General features: G+C 41.9%; 2 long non-coding RNA genes across 2 annotated transcripts; one reads left to right on the top strand and one right to left on the bottom strand.

The window, feature by feature from the left end:
* Positions 1 to 8,656: 8,656 nt before the first annotated feature.
* On the bottom strand, positions 8,657 to 10,943 carry LOC135410615 (uncharacterized). Its single transcript, XR_010428785.1, has 2 exons — positions 9,965 to 10,943; positions 8,657 to 8,935 (listed from the first exon to the last, which is right to left on the bottom strand). It is a non-coding gene; the product is annotated as an uncharacterized LOC135410615 (long non-coding RNA).
* Positions 10,944 to 13,906: 2,963 nt separating this feature from the next.
* On the top strand, positions 13,907 to 18,680 carry LOC135410616 (uncharacterized). Its single transcript, XR_010428786.1, has 3 exons — positions 13,907 to 14,169; positions 15,593 to 15,710; positions 18,551 to 18,680. It is a non-coding gene; the product is annotated as an uncharacterized LOC135410616 (long non-coding RNA).
* Positions 18,681 to 19,640: the final 960 nt, after the last annotated feature.

Consider the following 19,640-nt stretch of genomic DNA (forward strand, 5'->3'; position numbering starts at 1 on the left):
TCCCAATCCCAACTGATTGTGAAGGGTCACTACCACTGGCTGAAGGGACTGCTATATCCTCTCTGCTGGAATCAGATCATGGTGCGGTTGGACTGAGGATCTGAAACAAGTCTACTCTTGGAGTTAAAAAGAAAAGTAGAGCTTAAGGTAACTAAAACTTTTACTATAAAAATTTCATTGCTGGTCATTAATTAAGGCCACTACGAAGTCTAGAAAAACAGTACCTGTTTAACTGTGCTCTGTGTCCAGCAAATGACTTAATGCTGTGCTCTTTCTATAGTAATTCTGCTCCTATTTCTAATGCTATTTTGTGGGGAGTGATATTCTACCAGAGGTGTTACAGATATTGATTAGATTAGATACTGATTACTGGTAAAAACAATGCAGAATACTAGGAATGAGGAAGGAGGTGGGATGCTCATAGGACTTTGGTGATCTCTATGCCATATCTACTTCGCACCAAAGAAGTATTTTTTGCTCTAGGAATTTAAAAGTGAATTTAACATGAAACTCAACTGTCAAGCAAAAAAAATACCTGGAAAGCTGAAGGAAAAAAAAAAAGAACACTAGACTGATTGAAGAAGAAAATAACCTTTTCAAACCATTCTTCAGATAAACAGCACTTTAACCTGAGTAGCAGGGTGAGTTGGGGAAAAGAGTAACTATTTTGAATGACCATGATGGGCAGAGAGTGGTGGAAAAACTATAGGGGAAAGTGGACAGCAAAGCTGATGTCTCAAACCCTCTCACGAGGCTAAAGGTCAGGAGCTGTAAAGAAGCCCAGTCCAGTAAAGGAGGCTAGGTTGACAGAAGCATCCATAGATGGTAAAGAAAGGAAGCAATTAGGCCAGCTGCTCCCGTGGTATTCTGGTGACTTTTCCAAGAACAACGAAGAATTTGGATGACAGATTAAGTGCAGTGCTGCTCTGTGCAAAACCACTGAATGCTCCTGGGAAGCAGGGCTTATGCTGCCCTATCATTTAGGATTTGGGTAAAAATGTGAAATTACAGGCTGTGGAATGGCTTGACAGTTCATCCTAAGGTGTTGCTGGTATCCTTGGTTATTTAGATACCTCTTTCTTCATGGGTGGCTTCAGTTTTTTGCTATTGATACACTTACTATCTTTGAAGCAGCTTGTTAGCACAGGTACCACCAGCAGCTATCAGTATCTCTCTTGTCCCAGAAGTGGATCATCTATGTGTGCGTTTTGCCTGCACAAGACAACAACCACACAGTGGGCTGTGGGCCAGTGGTTCCCAAGCACTGATGCCCATCCCCAGGGAGCATGGCTGAAAGCCTGCTGTGATGTGCCCCAAACCCTTTCCTGAGGGTCTGATTGGTGCACAGACAGCACCAATCCCCCTGTCCTCAGCTGCTACCAGCAGAGACAGGGTTGTTCCAGTAATGTACTTTTAGCACTGGGGGCATACTGCCCTGGGAGCACTGTCAGATGGGAGCTGGACACCCCACATGTGCTGCTGGAGGAGTCTGTGCTGACTGTGCTGAGCCCTTCCATCTCCACAAGCCATTTTGATGTCTATGCAACATGTTCCTTTTTTCTCTTCCTTCTACATACAGTATCTTGGGTTTTCATTCTCCTGAGCAGCCCCTCATTTCCTTGGATGAAATTTATTCTCAGAGGAGACTCGATGCTAAATGCTGACAACAGAAAATTTAATCTCCAGCCTGTTCAACACAGATGCCTTTCTCTCTGTGGAGTAAGCACCCCAAATTAAATTTGAAGGAAATAAGTTTTCCTTTTTTTCTTTGCTTACTCAGCTTAGTTCTCTTTTGTTAAATTTGTTGCTCAAGAGATTCTGTAGGTTTAGCTAAGAATTTAAAACCTTACTCTTTGTGTCAGCCTCTGACAAGATGATTGTGTGATTGCAAGTCTCCTGGGTTAGGTGCAAGACCTGGGTGGGTTCCCTACTGCAGTTGCTCTCTGCAGCTTCCAAGTTTGGAAGATCTTTGCGTTTTTTGTGTGAACTTCACATTATGTAACTGAGCCAGTTTCTAAAGTTAGAATGTGAGGGTATGCAACAATTTAAAACCAGGAATCTAACCCACTCCCAGAGTAATCTGGTACAAACCAATTAGTAAAGAGTGTTGATGTTAATGGTGTGACTAATGCAGGTATCATGCTTCTCCCTCCCACAAGCATCTTTCCTCAATGTCCACTAACCCACCTGTTTGCTAATTCTAAACTCTGACTCAGGCTCCTCATGAATCTCCACTTAGAAATGTGACCAAGACGAAAAAGACCATAAATGGGGACAAGACCAGAAAGAAAGTAGCAGAGATCAAGAAGAAAAGAGACACATGGTGAATGAGAAAACAAAGCAGCTTAATGGCTTTGGTACAAAGCCTACAAAAATTTGACTGCCAGGCGGAATAAGTTCAAGAGACCTGCCTTTTTGACAAGGGCAAATGAAGATACTTTAGGATGTGAAATGTAGGTAATTTTCCAAGTGTTGCAAAATTAGATGCAAGTAATATCTTGTGTAGTCTACATATTGTGAGGAAGAGCAGGTTGGTTACATGGGTATTGTTGTGCAGATTTTGCACACTCTTGCATTTCCAGAAAGAAGGAAATTTTGGAGGTGGGTCAGAAGAATAAGACAAACCAAGAAAGGGAAAAACCTTAAAAGCTTTTATTATAGAGCTGGGCTGGTTGAGACAAACGTGCAGTCCTGGGGGGATGATGATGCCAGATTGTATGAGTCAGATTCTTCCCTGAGAAAAAGTTGGTAGGCAATTATAAGCCAACTTAAAAAGTGCAATTAAATGCTAAATTTCATACCAAACAGGGGGAAAAAAAACCCCAAACCAACAAACCTGCAGTGGAGGAAGTTTTGCAGATCTCTGTACTCAAGAAAGGTAACTAAAGACTTTTTGTAGATTCTGCCACATAGTCCACTAAAAAAAATTAGTTAAACAACTTTAATTTAATTATAGCAAGTTTAATTACAACAAATAATTAAACATCAGTCTTAAATCGTTTACTATACTATTTTCTGTGATTGTTATGGTGATGGTTGTTTCATACTCTTAACTTTCTCCTCACAAATTTAGGAAACTATTACCATTTTAAAACAGCGTATCTGTCCCAGCATATGCTTTTGTGTGTATAAGTAGTTTTATTTGTAATTCTTCCTCCTTAGGCTTTTTATTGGTATAAATTTTAACAATGTATCAAGAAGCAATTTAGTGCTCAAGAAGTAATTCTAGTTTTAAAAGAATAAACCCACAACACAAAAAGTACTATAATAGTAACAGAAATACTCTCACTGAAATAGTTGTGCTAGAGCATTGTGCACCTCGCTATGAGTCATTGCTATGAGTGCAAATTCATTATCAAGTCTGTATAAACTAGTAAGAGGTAGCACCTCAAGTCTACCCTGGCATCTGACCTCGTGTTCTACACAGAGCCATCAGATTTCTGCCTTGGGAGTCTGTAATGCTCTCCCCAACTGTCTTAGTCACATCCCAAGTTCTATTTTCCCTGGTGAAAGCCTGAAGGGGAAAAACCCAGTAGTTAAAAACTACGAATCCAGCAGTGAGATGTAATGTCAGGGGTACTGTATAATGAGCTGTCCAAAGTGACTATTTTAGCATTTAACATATTGGTAAAGTTTCAGATGTGATTCTGTGGACACTGCACTTCCAAGAAAGATCTCGACCAACTGGACAGAGTCCAGAAGCAAAGAAAAAGAATGATAGAGGTTTAAAAAAATCATGTCCTATGAGTTGAGGGCACTGGTGATGTTTAGTCTAGAGAAAAGAAGACTGAGGGGAGGTGTGATAACAATGTTTGTTAAAATATTTTAAATAATACTCTAAGGAGGAAGGAATATATGATGTTCCAGTGGGGAAAGTGCAAGAAGAAGCAGTGGGGGAGATTTCTGTTAAATTTGAAGGGAAAATAAACTATTCTAATAGTCAAGACAGCCAAGCACTGGAGGTTCTTGAAAGGAGAAGTGGGAGGTGGTAGGAACCCATTATTAGGATTCTGTAAAATAAATATCTATACAGACATACTATTTATGTATACATACATACTTCAGTTTGACTGAAAGGGTTCAGTTCAGTCATGAGCTGCATAGTCTCTTATGGACATTTGAGGATGACCATTTTTCCACCAATACATGAACAGACCTAATGAGAAAAAGGCAGAAGCTGTTGTTCATCCCTTGTAGGTGGTTTCAGTAATTCAGGGAGTGACACCTGGATTTTGGTAATGCAGAAGAGGGGCTACAGGGTTTTGGAAAAAGAGGAATATGAAGGCAGGCATGGGCTGCAGGTAGGTGTCAGCTCTGTGGGTGCTGCTGGTCAGATGCTGCTGTTCAAGATAGAGACGACCTTGCCTTGAAGCTTTCAGGGTGGTTTCTGCAGTCTAGCTGCTTTGGGTTTTTCTCTGTTCTCCAAGTGCTTCTGTGTGCTCATGCCAAAGCACCCAGCTCCCATGAACTTTCACTGACATCCCTTGGATGGCAAAGACCCTTTGGGTCATCTCCACTCCTTTCCAGGATCCAGTTCCTCTAACCAGCATTTCATGCCATGGATGTTTGTCTTGAAGTTACACACTTTCAGTGTTTAATGTAGTTTTACTGCTTAAAGTTTGTTTACGGTCTAGATAGTCCTGATGCCCCATTGTTCCCAGAATATCTGTTTGTAAACTGTCACTTTCTGCCTTCCTTAAGAGTTATCCTGAAATCCATATGCATGGGATGGCAGCCAGAGGTTGGTGAAAATGCTTATCTGCCGCATTAAATAACCAGAAGAAACTGACTGTAACTTTCCTTTAAAAAGCTCAGTCATACCAACAGGAGAAGATGAGGGTATAAATAATCCATTTGGCAGGGTTAATACAAAAATACCTCTCTGTTGCTCAGCACTTGTTTTTCATCCATTTTCTTCGTTATGCTGCCTCACTGCCTCTGGCACCCACTACACAGTTTCTATTTTGGGCAGCTCCCTGAGTGATGGCTCTCAGGGATCGTAAGGTTGTGGGTCTTTCTTTTAAAACTGTATTTCTTCCTAGCATGCCTGTGTCATGGTAAGAAAATGGAGATCCCATTCACCATTTGTGCTTTGAAATCACATACATCTCTCAAAGCAGATTTAAGCAGCTAAGACCACGTGTCTATAGGTGCATCCCCAGCTGTCCTCCTTGCTTGTGAGTGCAAGTGAGTGCCTCTGCCTTCTAACTGTCAGAGACTGAGGTACCCACTGAGGCTGTGTGCGCTCCCCGGAGTTTTGTTCTCTAAGCATCAGGGATCAGTGCAAACTTAAGGAATGAAGCTTTCCTTCTTTTCCTCTCCCCATCCCCCACTGCCCGGACCTGGAAGCTGCCCTGGCCATCTGGCTGCATGCCTCATGGCTTTTAGACCTAACGAGGGGCCGAGACAAAGGAGCCATTCTGCAGTTTAGACTCCAAGCCTGTACAAAAGCTGTGAGATAGGCATCTCTCTCCCTCCCCCCTGGAGACCCTGACCATCATTTAGCACACGAGTCCCTGCAGAGCTGGCATTGTGTCCTGTTGCTCTACTGCCATTCTTCGGGACCTCTGGCTTCTTGGTTTCTTGCACATACCCAGATTGTTTGTCCCAGCTGTGAAGTGCCTCTCTCCCAGCCCTCGTTTGCTCCCTTGCTTGGCAAGCTACTTTTCTATTCCCAGCTGCAGCTTTGCCACTGTTGTGTATAATTCAAGAAGCAGAGCCCAGGACAGTAAAGAGCTGCTGTACCAGGGCAGGAGCCCTCGTTGCCTCCTTGCTGTCCTTGGCCCTGCTGGACTCCTGTTACTGGACAGGAAAACTGTATTTTTCTGAACAGAACCATGCTACACTGTCCAAACATCCATCAAATGCAAGAAGTGTCTTATTTCTACCTTGTTTACTGCCTGTTTCTGGGCTCTTCACAAGCCGTTTATTAAGATGCAGTTGTACCTAGTGTATTTTTTTCCAGTTGGTTTAATCTCTCACTGCAGGAAAAGAGTACCTTGTGCTACCTTTGATAATAATTCTTGTTTTGTTTTCTACAACCCCTGTTAAAGGGATAGTTATGACTGAGAGGCTCTTAGCAGATATTTTGTGTTTGTCCCTGGAAAATCCCAGGAAGTAATACAGGTAAGTCTGCGATGTCAGGGCTATCATATATAAAAGCTAATGTATTTAGACTTTGCTTTATGTGTTCTGGGCTGATCAGAACTCTGCTTATAGGTGAACTTTAAATCACAGTCAATTTGCTATATTCCATGTCAGAGCTGTTGCTCCAAGTGAGCCACCCACTGCCCTGGCAAAAATATTGAATTAAAAAGGAGAAATATAAGAAGAAAGCATTGAGTCAGTCATAGAGATGGGGACCAGGAGCCAGTAGAAGAATAAAAGGCATTATCTCTCATATTTTTGCATAAGGTGAAGGTAATCTGGCATTTTTAGGCAGGGAAGACACTGGGGAACCAGGCCAGGTAATAGCCAAGATAAGGCACACCTCAGCATGCAGTGCCAGGCTTCCAGCTGTGAAGAAACTGTATTCATTCTCATTGCAGTGCTATGAAGTGTTGTGCATTTTGACAAGCCTGAGAAGACTCTCCTTACCCTTTAGTGGCTCTTAGTGCTAATAAAAGAGCCAGAGTAAGCAGGCAGAAAGAAGCTAAGGGGAATCTCATAGCCAGAGCAGTAGGGAACACACTGTGAGGGTGATGCTCCCAGGGCTGGTGGGAAGCCAGCAAATCTGGAAAGCAAAGACCAGCTCCAGTGTTTGCATGGGTGTCTCTCTGGCAACCTTGGCAGGACAGTTCAGTCACAGGGAGCTAGGTCAGTGAGATGTTTTTTTGCATCTGTGAACCTGGTTATTGTGTGCAATGGGCCACTCCTTCTCTTTGCTATTGTTTCATTTTCCGGCTTTGTTCCTTTTAACTTCTCCATCTGACCAGGCTCCATAGCAATAAATACCACTGTAAACAACCACTTAAGACAGCTCCATATGCTTTAGAAATAATATTGATGTTTTCCAGTTGAGAAGAACTGCACTGGATGAAACCCATGCTGGTTGTCCTCTTGTTCTTCAGCAAGCCCCGGTGACCTTACAAACGTGACACGATCTGGGACAGTTAGTCAGTCAATCCCTGCATGCTGTAGAGCAGAGCACTTTTCTTTTGCAAGATTTCCACTCTGGTGCTGGCGCTTGTTCTATGAGCACTGTGTGCTCTGTACTTACATTTACTACTGCATGTGCCAGTGAAAATAATTTGCCAGAGTCAGGTACAAGCATGAAGTATAATTAAATGTAGATACAGGTACTTTGTGCATTGTAACTACTCGAGATATATTGTATATACTGACATCTTACTTAGGTAAGTATTTCTTATGGATAGTTCATCCAGCTCCAAGAGAAGTTGGTAATTTGTTTCATGTTGAAATATGCTACCTTAGAAGTTTTTTAATTTAGGAATAACACTCCGTAAAATTCTGTGTGTGTGTGTGTGTCCTGTCAGTGTGTTCCCCTTTCCTGGCTGAAATCCAACCTCTCACTAAGTGATCTGTGTCTTTTGTATTTTCACTGAGCTGTCAAGAATTTTATCTTGTCTAAAGCATCAACTACAAATATTCTGTAGCTGGGTGAACGACAGTGCTGCAGGAGAGCCCTGGTAGCTTGCTGCATCCCCCAGCTGCAGTCCCTGTTCTTTGCAGTTCAGCAGTTCTGTTGCATGACAATTTTCTTCACTTTCATTGTATATACTTGACTGTAGACAGTATTATCAGCTGCCAAACTCTTAGTGAGAAACACAGCAAAACCTTTTCCGTTTCTGAGAATTGCCACTTTTGCATAGGCTACTTTGTTCTGGATTTCCAGGGATATAATTGGAATGATTTCATTGTTTTCCCTACAGTCCCTTTTATGGTGTAGGGGGGGTTCTCCAGTGTGCTTACTATGTTATCTAAGCACTTACTGATACATACCTTCATCTAGCTGATAGCTCTTTGCTTCATTTACCATTTAAAACACTGGATTTTGCCAGTATTTGCCAAGAAAAATCCCCTGCACGGTTCAAATTTCTGTCCATAATGTGTACATTGTTTTCAGTGTTGTGCTCCTCAATATTTGAGCCTGAGCTCCTGAACCGACCGCCTAAAAACAATGCCAGAAGCACAGCAGTTGTCACCTTTGAGAAGTGAGCATCTGTTCCCCTCTCCTACCAGGGTGAACTCCAGTGCTGGAGCTGCTCTGTGGGACAGGTATCGCCAGCTCAGTATAAAGTGTGAGCAGGTGCCGGAGGCACAATGCAGCTGCCTCTCTACCCTTCCTGATTCCAAACCATTCTGTGGTGACTCTTTGTTCTGCCTTCTACCTTGTTGTCATTACAAAAATCAGTAGGAGAGCTCACTTTCAGGAGGATAGCCCAAGCATTCCGTGAAGACAGTGAGTTGTTTACAAGCTGTAAAACACATGTGTAGTCTTTAACTAAAGACCTTTTACAGTTCTTGGGATTTAGACTGAAGACTTTTAGACAAGCTCTGTTTTATTCTAGCAGTCTTTCTATAGGCAGTCTGTCACTACATGGAAGGTTATTATCACTAGCTTTTCATGAAAAATCAATGTAAACTTGATATATTTGATATTCAGATTATACATTATACAAAATCCATTAACAGATTCATTAAAATATTTTATTTTTTTAATTTGACTTCCATCTTAGGACAATCTTCAAACTATTACATTAGTACTGCCGACTCCCCTTTATGATAAGCTAAAACCTGAGATAAAGTGTACTCAGATCAAGTGAATGATGCAGAATGATCAGCATGCCAATGCAGCTGTGCTGGAGATTTGCAGTTGCATTTAAACCATTGGTAAATTTACACAAGCTTTCCAGAGAGCAGACTAAGTGGCTTTGAGGCAGAGCAGTAGTAGCCTCCTCCTCTTGATACAGCTCTGGGAAGAGTGGGAGCACCAAAGTTATTTATACAGGAAGCATCGTTTGTTTTAAGGCATGATCTCTGATGTGAAAATAGTCTCAAATATTCTAAAAACTTACTTCTTACTAAAATAAACAAATATGTAAGGTCTTGTAAACCAAATGGAGTACTGAAGTCTTCCAAGGTTTTTATGAAGTCATTTGTTGGGACAACTCAGCGATGAGGACATTAAAAGAGGAATATCTTTAGTAAATATTTTGCTGCCCTCCACTGGACCAGCAACAGCATATCTTTAGCAAACATGGGCGCCCCTGGGATCCTTTTACTTCAGATGTAATTGAGGCTCTGTGTTCTACGTGAAGTGAACATTACACATGTGTTATTTTTGAAGTGAAAATTGGATGGGTTTGATTTTAAACTGAAAAATATAAATCTGCCTGGTATATCAGTGACTCGTCTGCTGCCTGGGAGGGTGGGGATCTGAAATTGATGTGAGTTCAGACTACAAAGGGATTTACTCTTTCTACTATAAGCAAAGAGCAATACAGAAGTGGAGTTTTATTAATAGATATTTGGAAATAGGAAAGATTTCCTTTCTGTACTCCTGTAATGTTTTGATCTATGAATGTGAGGAATCTGCAGGAATCTATGCCTGTGGGTGGATTTTGTGCTTAGCTATTATATATAAATTCTGGGGTTTATATCAATGATGTCATGTTGACCTTGCCATTAACTCATTAGAAACTTTGTGCCTGTTGTCGTCCTTGGCAGAGGACTAATAACAGTATTGTATCTAGAAACATTTACTATCAAAATATTTTCTAGTTTGAATAATGTTTGAGATGATAGAAGAACCACTTTATCAAAATGGGAGACTAAGGCAGTCACTGGGGCTGAAGGGCAAAAAATTTTTCTGGAAGTGGAGAAAGGACAGCTGTGGAAGGGATGTGAAAGGGATTTGCAAAAAAATTAAAGAAGTAGCAGACTTGCATGGACATGGGTCAGAACTGGAGTTACTCAGAAGCCTGGAATAGTCACTACGTACCTACGGCTGGGAATTTTCCTGTGTATGGGAGACTTCTGACGACCACAGGCTTGATACACGGTGTGACAGAGTATTTCCTTTGGAACTCATTGTGTTTCCATCCTTTTAATGAAGAGCATAGATCCAGCTGAGCCACTCCTGCAAGGGACAGTTGTTGGGTTTGGCTATGAAGCTTTTCACCACTGATTTTGTTCTGACATTCAAGTATGAAACAGAGAAAGTGGAAACAAGAGCAAGAAACATTAATCTGTTTGTTTTCAGTCCAAGAAACTAGGTGTGGTTGTTATCAGACAACAAAAATTAACCCCACGATAAACAAACCCTGATCATACTCTCGGGAGTGTGGTGTGACTCTTGAGGATGGTGCTGTGCAGGGATAAGGGTTGGACTCTATGATCCTCGTGGGTCCCTTCCAACTCAGCATATTCTGTGATTCTATGATTCTGTGAAACTTAGTGGTAGCTATTTGTATGTGGATAGCTCATGTTTTTTTCAAATGTTCACATAATTTGCAGTTGCTGAGTATTATAATTGAAAGGATTATGACAGAGCAGGTTTCAGCTCCAGCCTTAGTTTGAAGGCTACTTAGTGCTAGATTTATTTTATTCCAGTTGATAGCCATGCTGCTACTCCCCTGATTCAAGTTTTACCTTACTACGTCTCCAAATGTCAAAGATCTGCTTTTTCTTGTTTGTATTTGTAATGTTGCTTTCCTGTATTGCAAAAATTTTACCCATTGCAGTATATCCATCCCAGATGGCTGTTCTTCCTGGCTGCCACTAAAGCACAGCATTCTGTTAGCTGTGTTAAGAGCAACTTTTGCACGTGATTTCTCTCCCTTTTCTTCATAATAACATATGATTTTATTCAGAATAATTGGAATACAAAAAGGAACAACTGGTTAAACTCCAGTTCATATAAGATTTTTAAAATGTTGTTATAGGAATATGAAAAGCATTTTCCCCCCAAGGTATCAAGTAAAAAATGTGCTGACTGTCTTTTAAGGTAAATATACGCATACTTTAGCAAATAATAACTTAATAATAACTATGAAGTGATATAATAAACATTTCCTTGTATTAAATATACAGAGATATAAAAGTAACTCGGTATACTAATAGAATATTTTAGGCTAGGCTTTGAAATAGCATTTGAGAAGTCCTTTGATCTTTATTTTAGGAAGTGATTTCTATGTGTTGTTATTTATTTGATTATCAGTGTTTAAAGCACTATGCTCCATATGCATATTGTTATTGTTGCTGCAACTTCCTAATATCATATTAATGCTGTTATCCATGTTTTGATAAGCATTTGTGTATTTCAATACACACATATCTCTTTACAACTCTACTTTTTTTCTGTTAATGGACAGAGAAAGGCTGATGGGGAAGATGATAACGTGGGTTGGCTGTTTGAAAATCCAGCAGTTGCAGGCTTGATGCTGAAAAGGGTATGGCTGTGCTCAAATACAGAGTTTGAGTTACCCAGCTGGAAGCACTCTAAAATGTTCCCCCCAAGATACACAAGTATTTATTTCATTTTTCTATACACAGATGCTTCTTGAACTCTGTCAGGTTTGGTGCTGTGATCACTTCCCTGGGGAACCTGGTCAGTGCCCAACCACCCTCTGAGTGAAGAACCTTTTTCTAATATCCAACCTAAACATCCCCAACACAACTTCAGACCATTCCCTCGGGTCCTGTCACTGGTCACCACAGAGAAGAGATCAGTGCCTGCCCCTCCTCTTCCCCTCACGAGGAAGTTGTAGACTATGATGAGGTTACCCCTTAGTCTCTTCTTCTCCAGGCTGAACACAAGTGACCTCAGCTGGTCCTTATATGGCTTCCCTTCAAGGCCCTTCACAATCTTCATTGCCCTCATTTGGATGCTCTCCAACAGCTCAATATCTTTCTTATATTGTACTGCCCAAAACTGCCACAATATTCAAGGTGAGGCTGCCCCAGTGCAGAGCAGAGCAGGACAATCCCCTCCCTCAACCAGCTGACGATGCTTTGCCTGATGCTCCCCCAGGACAGGGTTGGCCCTCCTGGCTGCCACAGCACTGCTGACTCACATTCAACTTGCTGTTGGCCAGGACTCTCAGGTTTCTTTCCATGGTACTGCTTTCCAGCCTCTCATTCCCCAGTCTATACATACATCCACGGTTGACCCATCTCAGGTGCAGAATCTGGCACTGTCACCTTGTTGGTGATTGCCCAGTCCTCTAATTAGTTGGGGTCTTTCTGCAGGGCCTCTGCCTTCAAGGGAATTGACAGCTCCTCCCAGTTTTGTCCTCCAGTCCTGTGTCCAAGTAATTTATGAAGATGTTGAAGAGCACAGGGCTTAAGATGTGAAACCCCACTGGTGTTGGGTCACCTGTCTGATGTTACCCCATTCACTATTACCCTCTGTGCTTGACCCGTGAGCCAATTGCTCACCCACCACATGATGTGTTTATCCAGCTGTGTGCTGGACACTTTGCCCAGAAGGATCCTGTGAGAGACACTATCGAAAGCTTGACTGAAATCCAAAAAGATGACATTAACTTGTTTCCCTTGATCAGCTTAGGTGGGTTACCTTATTGTAAAATGAAATAAGCTTTGATAAGCAGGACTTTCCTCTCATGAAGCTGTGCTGGCTGTGATCGATGACAGTGTTGTCTTTCAGGTGTTTTTCAATACCTCCCAGAATAATCTTCTCCATAACTTTACCAGGCACTGAAGTGAGGCTGACAGGCCTGTAGTTTTCAGGGTCCTCCTTCTTGCCCTTCTCGAAATCTGGAACAACGTTTATCAGCTTCCAGTCAGCTGGGACTTTCTGGATCCCAACACCGCTCAGAAATTATCGAGAGAGAGATTTTGTGATGACATCAGTCAGTTCTTTGAGGATTTTGGGATGAATCCTACCAGGCCCCACAGATCTGTAGGGATCCAGCTGGAGCAGCAGATCCCACACAGTTTCAGGGTTGACTGGGAGTTGGTCATTCTCACAGTCATGGTCCTCCAGTTCAGGGCACTGAGACCCCCACCCGTGTTGAAGACAGAGGCAAAGAAAGTATTAAATATCTCTGCCTTGTCTCTTCTGTCCCTGTGTGTGAGGTGACCATCCTCATCCTGTAATGGGCCAATGATATTTCTATACTCCCTATTGTCATTAACATATTGAAAAAAACTCTTTTTATTGTCCCCCACATTTCTGGCCAGCTTCAACTCCAGTTGAGCTTTGGTCACACAGTTTTTCTCCCTACAGTGACAAGCAGCATCTCTCTATTCTTCCCATGTCACTTGACCTTGCTTCCACTGGGCATGCACCTTCCTTTTTTGCCTTATTTCCAAGAGAAGATCCCTGCTCAGCCAAGCCAGCCTTCTGTCTTACCTGCTTGACTTCCAACATTTAGGAGTTGCCTGCTCCTGTGCCCTTATAAGAGGTGATGTTTGAAAAGTGACCAGCAATGATGGACCCCAGCACCTGCAAGAAAATCTCAGGGGACCTTATTTACTAATTCCCTGAGCAGCCTGAAGTCTGCTCTCCTCATGTCCAGAGCTGAGATTTCACTGGCACTTTCCTCCTGTCAACAGAGATTTTAAACTCAATTGCTTTGTGTTCACTGTGGCCAAGACAGCACTGCTTTGCTCACAAGATCCACTCTGTTGACAAGCAGCAGATCAAGGAGGGCACCTTCCCGAGCTGGCTCCCTTAGGACCTGTGACATGAAGTTGTTATCCAGGTTTTTTAGGAATCTTCTGGCCTGAGTTGTACCAGCTCTGTGATGCTCCCAGTTAATTTCTGGCAAGCTGAGGTCCTCCATAAGGACAAGAACAGTTGATTTGGAAGTGTCCCTTACCTCTTCAAAGAATAATTTGTTGGTGTCATCATCCTGACTGGGAGGTCTATAGCAGACTCCCAGGTTGATATGTGCATTATTTGTTTGCCCCTAGATTCTTACCCAGAGGGTCTCCACTGTGCCTTTGACAACTGTGACCTCCATACATTCTATCCCTTCTATTACATACAGCATCACCTCTCGTCTCTTGAAGAGCCTGTAACCATCCAACAGGGCACTCCAGTCACAAGACTCATCCCACCAGGTTTCACTTATGCCAGTGATGTCAAATTTCTGGGACTGGGCCAAAGCTTTGAGCTCCTATTGTTTGTTCCTCATGCTGTGTGCATTGGTGGAGGAACTAATGTAGGAACCACACTAGGTGTGTGACACTAGCTGACACCCCAAGGCAGATTGAGGGATCCCATTCGTGCTCCTTTCCTCAAGTTTTGGCACATCATCCCATTGCTCATCACTGGTCATCCTGGTTTTGTCCCTTTCCCCCTTCCAAGCTAGTTTAAAGTTCTATCAATGAGTTCCACTAGCTGCTGCGCTTAAGCTTTGCACCTTCATTCAGGATACAATTTAAGTTTAAAATAGTTTTCTTTCTCATGAAAATAAACAGAAAACATCCAAAGATTATGCTATTTTATAAACTAATCCACCAAATTTGTTTCTAAATCTATGAGTGGGTCCTTCAATGTGTTCTGAAATCTCCTTTAGTTGGTATAACATGTTGGATATCAGTACAAAAACACGATTACTGAGTTCTATGCATGGCTTCAAGATTTTGACAGCCAAGTCAGTGCTGCCACAGCCTGTGGTCTGCAAGGCACCACGGACTGCAGCAGAGAGGCACTGCAGCTAAGTTTACAGAGCTGAAGCCTACACATAAACTAAGCAAGTGGATGCAATTGTGTTTCATGCAGCTGGATAAGAAACACATTTCCTGACAAAACACTCCCCTTTTATTTCTAATTACCTATGGAACAAGCAATTGTGAAGAGCAGATACTTTTTTTTCCCAGGACAAGAAGTCATTGTTAGAGCTGGGGAAGGAAATGTCTAATACCTTCCAATAGCCTGTTGGTTTGAAAGTGTATTTTCTGTATAATGTACCAGGTAGTCAAAAGAAGGAAAATAATAAAAAATCAGGCTGAACTTTCTTAAAGGAGAAATCAAGTGATCAATTTAGGTGGAGATTCAGAAAATGTGAGGAGCTGGGACTATGTGTTCTCCTGTTAAAACCATTCTAAACTTCCAGTTTTAGGAGGCAATGAGGAAGCAGGTCCATAATTTTGTCTTTATTTGACTTCCTCTGGGACAGCCAACACCCCTTTGGGGATCACCAGCACCAGAGTTATGCATAACCTTGGCCTTCAAACCTTCTTGGAAAGAAGAGCAGTATCTTCATTCCTTTGAGTGCCAAACCTGACAATTTTAAAATATAATCCAGGAAATAACCACAACAATTACATTTTCTATTGGCAGCACTAGGAAGGTCAGTGTTTCTGGATAAGTAGCTACCTGTAAACAACAATTCCACCACCAAATTCAAACATATTTGCAGAAAAGTCTACGAAGTGCAAGTTTATGTGGACCCACATCAAACAAATGAAAGTAATAAAAATACTTCCAAATTGTGATGTTCAAACTTTTTCCGGGATTCAGATTGTCTGGAGCAAGTTAGATAGGCACAGCTGAAGAATTCAGCTCATGAAAGGTAGACCACTACAGAAATCCTACCATGCAGCATGGGAAAAACTCTACCTAAGTTATAAATCGAGCTCTCTGGGGTTTTTTTAGGAGACAAGACACTACTAAACAAACAAATAATTGTGTTAATTGTAATCAATACATATAAAAGCACCTTGAGATCACACGCTTTGGGTGTGCTGGAAGTCAACCCACCTCAGAAGATCAGGTGAGTGGGCAACCTGCTTTTGGTAGTCTCAGCCTGCTCTGGCTGCACAGCTGTCAGAGCAGTGCTGAGTACTTCACAGCCCCAGAGAGTGGCCCTAGTGTCTTCTGCAGAAGTTTGTCCAAGATAAAAAGGTAGATAGTGACCTTTTCTTCTTTGAAGTTTCCAGAGACATGGGTAATTAGTCTCAGGAAGCCTCATGCAGTCAAATCCTTTAAATTCCCGTCTTAAAACGTATTCCTCAACATTTCTTGATGTGAGTACCTCTGCAGCATTACAGGGCCATTAAAATAGTTATGTGAAAATAATAATGTGATTTATTGAATGGATCTTTTCTGCATTTGTCAGCAGGCAGATTCTAACAGCCCTTACATGTATTTTTCTTACAGTGTGGCTTACCCAAAGGGCTTCCCATCTGAGTATTCCATCATTTCAGCCTTTGAGGTTGTGAAAGGCAATCTCTGGCTTGGGTGGGGTTTATGGCAAGTCAGCAATTCTAACAGCAAAGACCATGTTGTCATTCATGTCCTGACAGATAGGCAACCTCTGGGGCTCTCCTATACCACACCAGATAAAAGACTTATGCTCAGATGGTCAAGAATGCAAGGAAAGCTTTTGATGGTCTTGGCAGAAGATAGCACTGAGCAAGAAAGAAAATAATGCAAAATTATTGTTTGATAGTTAGATTTGGTCCATTCTATCCCCAAAAGTGAGGGCAGGAATACTTGCAGAAATGAATATATTTTGCCACTGAAGCCATCAGCTGATGAGTCCTCTTTTGGTGTGTGGTTCAGCAAGTTGGGTCACTCTTAGCTTCCTCCAGGTACCTGATGGTGTGTGATGTTGACTGGTTCACTGGTGGGACTCACTAGTTGGTTATTTTTCTGAGAGTTTATTTACCTTTTTTACTAGTGAACCTTTTTCCATCATCCCTGATGTGAACTGCTCCTTCTGAAATTTTTAAGGAATGTCTTATTTCCATTACAGTCAGTATCCTTCTATTTTTGTTCTGGTGAGACTTTTCACTGGGTTGTTTTTGTTTTTTGTTTTTGCTGTTGGCTTTTGTTTGGATTGGTTTGTTGGGGTTTCTTTTTTGTTTTGTTTTTTGTTTTTTAGTTTGCCAAAAGCAGACCCTTTTACTAAGAATTTTTAACAATCTTCAGGCAGGTTCTCTGCTGCCCTCCCTCCTGCCCCCTTTATTGATCTTATAGAAATAAGAAAAAAAAACCCTGATTTTTGGAGGTAAAACAATTGAGCTTTTAATTGTGGCAAACTTGTTTTTCTTCTTTCTTATTACGTAATCTCTCTTAAGAGGTCTTTACAACTAGTCAGTGTTTTTCCCGCAAAAGGAATTAGAGTATTTAACCAACTCCTCCCTCTAGTGGTGACCATACAGCTCAAAAAGGAGGGAAATTTTCATGCTTTGACCACCAACAGGTCACATAATTCTGTGTAGTAGTGGCATCCTTTCTATATGCAAATGCAGTGTTGTGGTTACTAACCAAGCCTGGAATTTGTGAAAGCGTTTACTGTATTAATTTAAATATTTTTTTGTGGATCTAAATGGAAGAAATTAAGAGAGAGAAAATGGAGTTAGAAGAAAATTAGGTGGTATACTTTTAATATAAAGAATGCTATTCCTGATAAAGCTGCAGACAGTGAATATTTGACCTAAACTTTCAACTGAAAAAGAAAATTAATTTATTGTTGAAATCAGCAGAGATGTAATTGCCTTCTAGTTAGTATTTGATTAGGAGACTCTGCAGCTTCTCCACAGCACCTGAAATCTTGTTTGTGCGGGGACCTATTGGTCCTGGATAAAATGGAGGGATGAGTTTAAGTGGCAGAGCAGTGTCTGAGGCTGCATGAAATCAGAAGCTTCACTAGGCTGATGGACACAGTGGCTGCCATGCTTGCATGGTGACAAGGTGTTTCAGGAGCAGAATAGGGTTAGGGGTTTGGTTTGTGGGTTTGTTTTACTCATGGGTTTGTTTACTAATTAATGTCATAGCATGTGTAGTTAAAAGTAATTATTTTATGTGTCTCTCAGGTAGCCTTACAGTAATATGAAAATCACCATAAGATAGATAAAGGCTGCTTGGAAGACTGCTGGGAGTTTCCCAGTACAGCCAGGCTGTGCTCTCTTCCTGGCAGTGCACGTTTCCTCTCATGATTGCTTTTGCTGGTGATTATTTAATATTAGCTTTCCAGTTCCCCCTAATAGTCTGTGTTATCTAAGAACATGCTGCTTTTTTATGACTGCACAGCTGAAATTAGCTTATAGACAGAAAGAGCAAGTTTTAGGCCTCCACTCACTTGGCATATAAAGCAAGAACATTTGGAAACTATGATGTTTTTTGTCAAAATGAAGAGGCTGATGTTTATAGTGAGTGCTGCCTGTCGAGAGGGCTCAGAAGGGGACTGGTAGTTGGGAATGGATTAGAGCTGCTGTGCCAGCAAGCCAGCCTGGTGCTGGGAAGGTCACCTCCCGAGGGGCGTGCAGGTGCCCAGCCAACAGTAATTGCAGAGGTCCTGCTTGATGTGGAAATTGTGGGAGACTCAAAACATTTAGGTGATTGCACTTGTAGTGTCTGCCAAGAGGCAGATCTGCTACGGGACTTTACAGCCTTTCTAATGCACTCTGAGAAGAAGCAGCTTTGCAGTTCCTCACACAGCAAAAACAAAAGCAAAGCCAGGACAAAGTGCCATTCCCAAGAGCTGCATGCTGCAATCCCAGCTGTCTGCCTCCACTTGGCATAGAGAGGGGCTGTTTCTCTCCACTTCCCTCTGCCTCCTCCCTGCCTGCACAGGCTTTGTCTTCAAAATCTTCTTCCCATTCATAGGTGAAGAAAAGGCCTGACAGCACTCCACTGCTTATCACTCCCCAGCCTGCAGAGTGACCGAAACTCATTTGCCAGCAAATTTGCCTTTGGATAAAAATCAGAACTCAAAAAAATAAATAACGTATCTTCTTTGGCGGTGTAGAGAAAGTACTGAACTCGATGTTGCCGGAAACCTGTTGTTCCAGTGTGTCAGCAGCAGATTGCAAAGACATGGAGCCTTGAGCCACCAGGTAACCTTTAAACACAACCTGAAGTCCCCTAGGAGCTTGTCATGTCCACATGGAAGTGCTGCTGATTCCCTTCTGTAGCCCATTTTTCTTTTAATACAACTACCAAGGGCAAAAAGGACAGCCTGATAGAGTTATAGTAGCAATATGCTTCAGTTTCAATACCAAAACAAGGTACACCCTTCTCTTACCAAGCCAGCTTTGAAGTGAGTAGGGTGGGAAGCAGGGCAGCAAAGCCAGTGTGCACATGCTTTCATCTGTCTGTGCTGGGCTTCAGTAATAGCACATTTTTTCTGCACCCTTTAAGAATGAAAATCTGGTGGTCAGCACAATCTTTTTGATTGCCTGTGCACTGTGATCCCATGACAAATCACAAATGGCTTCCCACACCTCTCCTCTCTGCCTGTGGAAAAGCACCTGGGCTCCAGAAATTTGGCCTTGTGTAGGACTTGTGGCTCCTCTCAGCCGTGAGGAAGCAAGGCCTGTAGCCTGTTGAGGATAGCTGCAATATCTTCTGCCTCAGGGTGTGACGAGAAGGTGAAGGGAAAGGGCTGTGCCTCAGTGTGGTAATTTAATAATACTCACCAATAATAAATTCACTTAAGATGATGCAACACAGTTATCTATTGCTAGCAGAGTTCTAAGTGATCCAATAGAGTATAGAATTGTCAGAACTGTGGGACAATTGTACAACTTCAGTGGATTTTTACTTTCATGGGTCTCTGATTACTTTTTCTTTTAATTTCCTTAATAGACAACACTTTTCTTCTTCAAGCAACAGTAGTTATTTAAGGTGAGAAAGGTCTGAGAAAGCTCCATGTTGGATGGAATATTTTTCTTTTTATTCTGCGTGTTTTAAAAAG

Source organism: Pseudopipra pipra, chromosome 3 (genome assembly GCF_036250125.1).
Source record: "Pseudopipra pipra isolate bDixPip1 chromosome 3, bDixPip1.hap1, whole genome shotgun sequence".
NCBI classification, from domain to species: Eukaryota; Metazoa; Chordata; class Aves; order Passeriformes; family Pipridae; genus Pseudopipra; species Pseudopipra pipra.